The sequence below is a fragment of the Triticum aestivum genome, chromosome 7A (assembly GCF_018294505.1).
Source record: "Triticum aestivum cultivar Chinese Spring chromosome 7A, IWGSC CS RefSeq v2.1, whole genome shotgun sequence".
Classification (NCBI taxonomy): domain Eukaryota; kingdom Viridiplantae; phylum Streptophyta; class Magnoliopsida; order Poales; family Poaceae; genus Triticum; species Triticum aestivum.
The window spans coordinates 148,275,545-148,285,638 of NC_057812.1; positions in this window are offsets into that span (position 1 = coordinate 148,275,545).

Below are 10,094 nucleotides of genomic sequence, written 5' to 3' on the forward strand. Positions count from 1 at the left end.
TCCTCAGTAGGTGTGAAGTACCCAGCATATATTTCATCAGGGATCTCAAACAATGTATTGACCTCAGGCCTCTTTCCTCCTTTCTGTGGCTTCTTACCGTTAGCCATTTTCTTCAGTTGAGGAATTTGGACAATTGAATTCTCTGAAGAAGTATGCAACTTTTCTTCGAGGAACGCTGCAAATGAGTTAAGTTGATGAGAACCTAGTGATTCAGCAGCTGACATGAGTACCTGTGAACAGAGTATAGTTGCGAGGAATTTGGAGAGGTCATATGCGTTCTCAGAAGGTTTTTCAAAAAGAACAAGTTTGAGGAATTTGACCAGATGAGTCTTGAAGAATTTCACTAAGCGTTCTTTGTCTTAGGTTCCAGAGTTGTATAGATCGAAGATCCACACAATTGCGGAATCTTGAAGAAAAATGATGCTTAGAGAAACGAATCAAGAACAGATGACTTGTGACGTGTTTTAGTGTGTGAAAATATGAAGAAAAACACCTTTGAAGATTTTGTAGACAATCATTCGAATCAACGAGGGCAGTAAAAGTAACTTTTAATTACCCTGGATGAAGAACACGACGAACAGTGAAGAGGAGAGGTGAAGTTCGTCTGTGTAGATCTTCCACGCCCTAACTCGGCGGAGGAAGACGGCTATGGCGGCGGCGGAGTGAAGATTTCTGCGGTCGGCGCGAGTACGTCGGCGACGAGGTCGAGGCAGTGAAGCTCTTCCTCATCGGTGACGATGAAGTAGCGGCGGCGCTAGGGTTTGAGAAGCTCGAGCTGGAGAGAGATCGAGCGGAGTAAAAGAACTGAGGAAGGGAAGGAGAGGTATTTATAGCCACGGTGAAAAACTGCTCGCCCGAAGAAATTGGACGAACGTGCCCCTGACCCTTCTCATTCGCTTGACATGTGTCACCCACATACTGAGAGGTGGAGATCGTGTGCGATCGTGGGTGAATGGATAAGTGTATCGTGGGATGCAGAATGGTTTGAGCGGCAAAGCCGAAAATTTAGATAAGATAGGTTTTAAAGTTCCGTTCGCAATTTCTTCAGCTGACAAGGACACAGTGATGATTTTGAACGAGTTTCAAATAGAACACACATGAAGAATTTGTGAACAGATTGGGTTGAGTATAGCATAGAGGGGAAGGGTCCGATCACATTCACTTAGGCAGAAAAACCAACTTGAAGAATTAGCAATAAGTGAATGATGTAGAGGACATAAACTTATATATATATATAGCCAATGAAGAAAAACGATGGAAACAGTGAAGACAGTGCAAAGTTGAAGAATATGATCAATTGAGGAATTTCAACTTTTGGTGGTGGCGTGACCCACCGTATAAGAATGATGATTTCAGACACCGCGTACAATTATCGTAGGGTTCTGAGAATCAAATTCTTCATTAATTTCTTCACACTAAGAGTGTTATTCTTCATTGATTGAAGAAAAACATTTCTTCATGTGTTGCACATCTAAGTCATCAATTTTGCATAAGTGTTAGGATGAGTGTCTTTTTCAAAGAACATTCGAAGATTCTAGGATATTTAGCTCACACCGCAACTTGCTAAATCTCTTCTCATCCAAGGGCTTTGTGAAGATATCGGCTAGCTGTTCTTCAGTCTTCACATGCTCAATAGAAATGTCGCCCTTCAACACATGATCACGAAGAAAATGCTGACAAATCTGAATGTGCTTTGTCTTCGAGTGCTGAACTGGCTTGTGAGAAATCTTGATGGCACTCTCATTGTCACAGAAGAGAGGCACATTCTTCATGTTGACGCTGTAGTCCTTGAGAGTTTGCTTCATCCATAGCAATTGAGCACAGCAAGAACCAGTGGCAATGTACTCAGCTTCAGCAGTAGATAGTGATATGCAGTTCTGTTTCTTCGAGGACCAACAGACCAAAGATCGTCCGAGGAAATGACATGTACCAGATGTTGACTTGCGGTCCACACGATCACCAGCATAGTCAGAGTCAGAATATCCAATGAGATCAAAAGCCGAGCCCTTGGGGTACCATAATCCAAGTGTTGGTGTGTGAGCTAGATATCGAAGAATATGCTTCATAGCCTTATGGTGTGATTCCTTCAGTGTAGCTTGAAATCGGGCACACATGCAAACACTAAGCATTATATCTGGCCTAGATGCACATAAGTACAATAAAGAACCAATCATGGAGCAGTATACCTTATGATCGAAGTCAATACCATTTTCATCAGTGCACAGATGGCCATTTGTCGGCATAGGAATTTTGACGCCTTTGCAATCTTGCATGCCGAATTTCCTCAGTACATCCTTGAGGTATTTCTCCTGAGATATGAATATGCCATTGCATTGTTGATGAATTTGAAGACCTAAGAAGAATTTCAACTCTCCCATCATAGACATTTGATATTCTTCACTCATCATATAGGCAAATTCATCACTATAACACTGGTTAGTACAGCCAAAGATAATATCATCAACATATATTTGGCACACAAACAATTCACCATCATAAGATTTAGTGAAAAGAGTAGGGTCGAGTGAACCGGGTTTGAAGCCTTTCTTCATGAGGAATTCCTTCAAGGTAACATACCACCCCTGTGGGGCCTGCTTGAGGCCATAGAGGGCCTTGTTGAGTCTGAAGAATTTGTCAGGATTCTTTGGATCTTCAAAACCTAGGGGTTGAGAAACATATACTTCTCCCTCAAGCTTACCATTGAGGAATGCACTTTTCACATCCATTTGATATAAAGTGATATCATGATGGTTAGCATAAGCAAGTAATATGCGAATAGCCTCAAGTCTAGCAACAGGTGCAAAACTTTCATCGAAATCAATTCCTTCAACCTGTGTGTAGCCTTGAGCTACAAGTCGTGCCTTATTCCTCACCACAAGGCCATTTTCATCCTGCCTGTTGCAGTAGATCCACTTTGTGCCAATGATATTGTGCTTGCGAGGATCTGGGCGTTTGACCAGTTCCCAGACATTGTTGAGCTCGAACTGATGTAATTCTTCTTGCATGTCCTGAATCCACTCAGGCTCCAGAAATGCTTCATCTACCTTAGTGGGCTCTGTAATAGAGACAAAAGCATAGTGCCCACAAAAGTTAGATAAATGTGAAGCTGTTGAGCGTGTGAGAGGACCTGGCGCTTTGATGTCATTGATGATCTTTTCAACTTGCACTTCTTTTGCAATGCGAGGATGAGCTGGTTGTCGTTGAAGAATTTGATCAGCATTCTCTGCAGCACCATTTTCTTTAGTATTTTCTTCAGGTGCATTAGCTCGACGTTCCTCATGTTCTAGAATGAATTCTTCAGCATATTCTTCAGTGGGAATGACATCCTCAGTAGCCTTGAACTTGATAGTTTCCTCAGGTGCTGGTTCATCTATGACAGTAGGTAGGTGCTCTCTTTGCGAGCCATTAGTTTCATCGAACCGCACATCTACAGTTTCAACAACCTTGTGAAGAACGTTGTTGAAGACTCTGTAGGTGTGCGAGTCCTTTCCGTAACCAAGCATAAAACCTTCATGTGCTTTCGGTGCAAATTTTGAGTTGTGATGAGGATCTCTAATCCAACATTTAGCACCGAAGACTTTGAAATAACTTACATTGGGTTTCTTATCAGTGAGGAGTTCATAGGCAGTCTTCTTGAAGAATTTGTGAAGATATACTCTGTTGATGATGTGGCACGCAGTATCAATTGCCTCGGTCCAAAAACGACGAGGCATTTTGTATTCATCAAGCATAGTGCGAGCCATCTCAGCAAGAGTCCTGTTCTTGTGCTCCACGACGCCGTTCTGTTGAGGAGTATAAGGAGCAGATAACTCATGAGTAATACCAAGTTCATCAAGATAGTCATCGAGACCAGAATTCTTGAACTCAGTTCCATTGTCACTTCTGATGTGCTTGATCTTCACAACAAAGTTGGTTGAAGCCCTCGAGGAAAACCGTTTGAAGACTTCCTGCACTTCATGTTTGTAAGTAACAAGGTGTACCCATGTGTAACGAGAGTAATCATCAACAATAACAAAGCCATATTGAGATGCTTCATTTGAAACAGCAGAATAATGATTAGGACCAAAGAGATCCATGTGAAGTAATTCAAATGGGCGACTGGTGGTCATGATAGTCTTCGCTGGATGCTTGGCCTTTGTCATCTTCCCGGCTTCACAGGCTCCGCATAGGTGATCCTTGAGGAATTTGACATTCTCGATGCCAATGACATGCTTCTTCTTCGCAAGCTTGTGCAAATTCCTCATGCCTGTATGACCAAGTCGTCGATGCTAGAGCCAGCCTTCTGAAGCTTTTGCAAGTAGACACACGGCTGGTTGTGGTCCTGTAGAGAAATCAACAATATACAGGTCTCCTCTCCTAAAACCTTCGAAGACTTTGGAATTGTCAGCTTCCATAACCACAATACAACGGTACTTGCCAAAGACAACAACCATATCAAGATCACAAAGCATTGAGACAGACATAAGGTTGTATCCTAGGGACTCAACAAGCATGACTTTGTCCATGTGTTGATCCTTTGTGATCGCAACCTTACTGTCGATGTCAAAACCGGCGGATCTCGGGTAGGGGTCCCGAACTGTGCGTCTAGGCCGGATGGTAACAGGAGGCAGGGGACACAATGTTTTACCCAGGTTCAGGCCCTCTTGATGGAGGTAAAACCCTACGTCCTGCTTGATTAATATTGATGATATGGGTAGTACAAGAGTAGATCTACCACGAGATCAGAGAGGCTAAACCCTAGAAGCTAGCCTATGGTATGATTGTATGTTATGGTTGTTGTCCTACGGACTAAAACCCTTCGGTTTATATAGACACCAGAGAGGGTTAGGGTTACACAAGGTCGGTTACAAAGGAGGAGATATCCATATCCATATCACCTAGCTTGCCTTCCATGCCAAGTAGAGTCCCATCCGGACACGAGACGAAGTCTTCAATCTGTATCTTCATAGTCTAACAGTCCGGCCAATGGAGATAGTCCGGCTGTCCGGAGACCCCCTAATCTAGGACTCCCTCAGTAGCCCCTGAACCAGGCTTCAATGACGATGAGTCCGGTGCGCAGTATTGTCTTCGGCATTGCAAGGTGGGTTCCTTCTCCGAATATATCATAGAAGAACTTGAAAACAAGGATAGTGTCCGACCCTGCAAAATAAGTTCCACATACCACCATACAGAGAATAATATTTTTGCAATTCTAATTTGCTGACTTGTTTTGGCAACATGATGTTATGTCATGGCCCGGTGATTATTCGAACCGTTTCCTTTAAGCAGCCCTGCACACAACGCGAGGCAATTTTTCGACATGCCTTGTCAAAGCAGATATCATGTCCCCTTATTACGGGATTCTCATCAATACGGGCGTGGGTAACCCAACCGCGCCATTGATTACGGCGCTTGGGGGATGAGCGAGTTTTACCAGGCAAGTGGGGACGCTTAGCATCGTCCGCCCATATAAAGGGATAAGGATTCACCTTTCTATCCACGCCTTCTTCCTCCTTTGCTCATCCGTTTTCGCACACTCGAGCTCTAGCGCCCAAGTCCACACTTCCCACCTCAACCTTCTCCAACCATGTCCGGAGCGGGAGGCAGGTGGATGGTCTCCTCCGTCACGGAGGTAGACATCAAGAAGCTACGCGGAGCCGGATACATAGCCGCGAATATCACACATCGGCTACCCGCTGCGTGGCAGATCGTCCCTACCCCGGAACCTCACGAGAGGGTAGTTTTCCTCCACCACTTCCTTCGCAGACTGGGGTTTCCCCTCCATCCATTCGTCTGTGGTCTCATGTTCTACTATGGGCTGCATTTTCATGATCTGGCCCCGAACTTCGTCCTCAACATTTCAGCGTTCATCGTCGTGTGTGAGGCTTTCCACTGCATCCGGCCCCACTTCGGCATGTGGTTAAAGACCTTCAATATCAAGCCGAAGGTTGTACGAGGCCAACAAGCAGAATGCGGCAGAGCCATGGTGGGCAAGATGCCCAACGTTATATGGCTTGAAGGCTCCTTCATGGAGACAATAAAGGGATGGCAATCGGCGTGGTTCTACATCACCGAGCCGCGCGACGCCGAATGGGCGGCAGCCCCCGAGTTTCGGTCCGGATTCCCTACACGGCTCACTTCCTGGAAAGAGAAGGTCTTGTCATGGGGTTCATCGGTGGAACTGGATGGACTCCAGAAATGTATCCGGAGTATGGTGAGCAAGAAGCTCAAGCTTCTCAACATAGTCCAAGTTATGCTCATCCGCCGGATCCTCCCGTGCCAACAACGGGATTTTACTTTGTGGGAGTTCGACCCGGCCCAGCACCAGACTCTGAGCGAGCTCTTCGATATGACGCACAAGGACGTCTGGAAGGTGCTGTTCAAGAGCGCCGAGGTCCCTCCTTCTCTCACCGAGGACCGCGGACTAAGCACAAAGCGCCTAGCGCGTTCGGTGAGTTCAATACGTCCTGTAGGACATTTATTTTCCCTAGCTTAATTATGTGCGGGGTCTAATCTCCATGCTTTTAATCAGGACTGGGTGGAGATGTCGGGGCAGATCAACTGTCTGGCCCCTTTGCCCAAAGATACTGCGGGCGCTCTCCTAACGGAGATGCTGACTCCGGCCCCTTACAAGGTGCCGGAGAAGACCAAGAAGGCCAAGGGAACCCGAAAGAGTTCCCGGCGCCAGGTGTTATCGGACTCATCGTCCGATAACTCTGCGGCACACTCCTCCCCCAAAGACGAGGATGAAGAAGAAGATGCTCCCCCTCCAAGCGGGGGAGACAAGAAAAGGAAGTTCGCCCCAACTGGGGAGGCCGAAGGGTCCAAGAAGGGAAGGACTCTCCTTCCGGACAGTTCCACCGCCGCCGATGAAGGCGAAGACGAGTGTTTACCCAGGGCCAAGCCCCCGGGGAGATCGTAAGTATTCGAATACTAGAGTAACTCATAGAATTCCTTCATCACCCTGTTTTCCCTAATGCCGAACGTAATTATACAGGCCGCCACGAGCCAGTATCGATGTATCATCGAACGGCTCCCTGGGCTCGTCGAACACGGATAATGATCTAGTCCCGACCGCCACTTCCCCTCATCCTGCCGACGACGCCGAGGTACTATCTCAAGAGGCACCGGATCGAGGGCAGATAGTCCCGGAGGCGCCTCACAGCGACCTTTCGGACTCCGGGAGCCGAGGGGACGGAGCCCCTGAGAGCTCCGAGTTCGGCCCTCAGCCGAACACCGCGCCGGAACCTCCAGCGGTTCCAGGCTTGGGCAGGCGGACTCCTTATAAGAGGGGCAAGACGCCTGTGCCAGTGACCTCTGTCCATCCAGAGGCGCCGGACAATCTGTTGGAAGCGCTTCACAGCGCTTCTTTCGATGAGGAGCACCGTACTGTTATGAGTGCGGTGGTCCAGAAGGTTCAGTCCGCCAAGAGCGGGTTGACTGAAGCCTGTGCCAGCCTTCTAACAGGCTTCGAGGTAAGTGTTTTAAAATCTAGTAGAAATATTACCGCATAGACAGTAGCCCCTGATGCTTTGTTCGGTGTATCGCAGGAGGCTAATATAAGTATGTCAATATGCATATGCAGGCTTCGCTGCTGGCGTCCGCCGCACTGACTGTGGAGGTCGCCATACTGAAGCAGGACCTCGAGGGGTCCAGGAAAGAGCTCGGCCTTGCCAAGAGGCAGCTCGAGGAGAACAAGGGTAAGTAATACCATGTCTATAGATATGTATATATAAAAGAAGACGCGGTTGCAAAATGACAGGATCATCGTACATTTGCCAGGGGCCACGACCGAGGTGGCGACCCTGAAGCAAGCGCTAACCAAGGCCGAGGATATAGCGGCCAGGGAGCGCACCGAGCGAGAGAAGCACGAGGCTCGGGTGGGCGAGGTGAAGCAAGAGCTCCAGGCTCTCGTGGCGAAGCACGAGGCGTTGGAGCTTCACTCAAAGACGCGGGAGTCTGAGCTTGCCGCGGCCCTCGAGATGGCAAAAAGTGCCAAGGACGAAGCCCAAAAGGCCCTCTAGGAGATCGATGCGATGAAGAAGATAGCGGCGGGTAAGGCTTTCTATATGCAAAGCAAGAATGTAAAAGTAAATTACCGATTACTTACCCGAATCCGGAGCTCTCCAGGAGCATTCGCAGATTTGCCCTGCAGCGTGTCCGATGCCGCACAATTTTACCAGGCCGAGGATGGAAGCTCAACGGAGAAGCTGTTCTGGTCTCAGTATGCTGAGGCCGAACACCCGGTGCCAATGAGCGACCAGCTGAAGCAGATGGTCGAGCTACATAAGGCGGCCGATCGGGCCATGAAGAGCTTTATAGTCCGGCTGTGGCCTGGCGACGTCCTTCCGAACAGCTTCTTCGGCCTGGTGAGGCGGCTTGTGGATGCCTGCCCGCGGCTGGAGGTCGTCAAGCGATCAGTCTGTATTGAAGGTGCACACCGGGCTTTCGCCCGTGTGAAATTGCAGTGGGTCAAGCTAGACGCCGTGAAGATGATCAAGGAGGGGCCTCCGGAGGGCAAGGAGCACCGCCACCCCGAGATGTACTACGAGGGTGTTCTGCCGGGTGCCCGTCTCATAGCGGACGAGTGTTCAAAATATGTAATATTTGAATGAGACTTGCTCGTTTTATCCTGTATTTATGAAAACTTGTTTCATATGCGCTAAGCAACGCTTGTGTGAATTTAAAATATTACCTTCAGTTTGGCTGTTTATCCAATCTGAGAGATGGCTAGTCCTCGGCTTCTGCCCCCATGCCACGAGTGCTGGGGTGTTCGGGATAAACCTGAGCACTCTTGTTCCCATGTTTGGGTCCTTCGAGGGAGGTGCTCAGCACAGCGAACAAGGCAACCGGACTAATAATGCTTTATCACTCTCACTTAGCCATAGAATTCTATAATTTTAAATTTCGGCGAAGCCCCTGGTATTCGGAAGGCCGAATTTGGGGCGCGATACACGCCTTTAAGCCGGACAGGGCCGGCCCCTCGCTCTAAGCGGCATAAGTCTTTAGGGACTCGAAAACCTCGCCAAATAGCGACCAATCTCTCGCCTTATCATGACAGTCAGTTTTAGCTTTCTCTACTGAGGTGTTGAACCCAGCAGAACCAGGGCACAATCGCAGTAGTTCTCCTAGCGCTACCTTAGCCGATAGAACGGAACGTAACGTACCAAAACATAGGAGCCGGGCAAACCCAACATTTGACCAAAGACATGATTCGGAGCTGATGCATATAATGCTATAAGTTCGGGGTGCCGCACTTGTGACAGTGTTCGGACTTTTCACACCGTATTGTGAGGTACGTAAGCCCCTGGTGTATTAGCCGTACCAAGGTGACGGTTGCAAGGCGTCATTAATGAACACATAGATATATATATATATATATATATAACAAGAATGCAATAATAGTCGTAATGTCATGCATTGTTTATGAAAATATTGTGTTTAAAGCGGAGTGATACAGATAATGCGATAAGCAAAGAGTAGGACTATGTCCCTTCCAAGGGTGTAACATCCCAAATTTTCAATTTGGAATGTTATACATTAGATCATCATTGCATATCATATTTTATTTGCTTTTGGTTTTGATCCTAGAAATTCTACGCAACTCAAGGACCCACGGAGAGAGTTGGGGATTTCGTTATTTTCATATTTGAGTTTTCTCAAATTTTGAGAATGGGATCATTTGATTTTAATTATTTTATCATCAATTATTTCTATTACAAAAATATGAGAGAGGGAATAAAATGACTTTCCCAAAATAAAGAAATATTGAGGATTTAATAATAAAATCAAATAAGATTTTATTTCGGAGTTTTCGTTATTTTATTTGGATTTAGGAAAAATGTGCGTTTTTCAAAATTGCATTTAGGCCCCAAATAAATGTTCACCTTGTGCGGCTTGATTTTAGAAGCCCGGGAAAATTTATTTCGGGAATTTTGGAGTCCGTTTAGTATTTCTTTTATTTGTTTTTCTGCGCGGAATATTTAAAAAAAAACAAAACCGACCTACGGGCCGTGTCCGACCTGGACACCAGGCCCATCCGGCCTTTAAAGCCGGGGCACCCGACCCCGCAGCCCACCGAGCCGCCCCGCCGCCCGAACCCTAGCGCCGCCGCC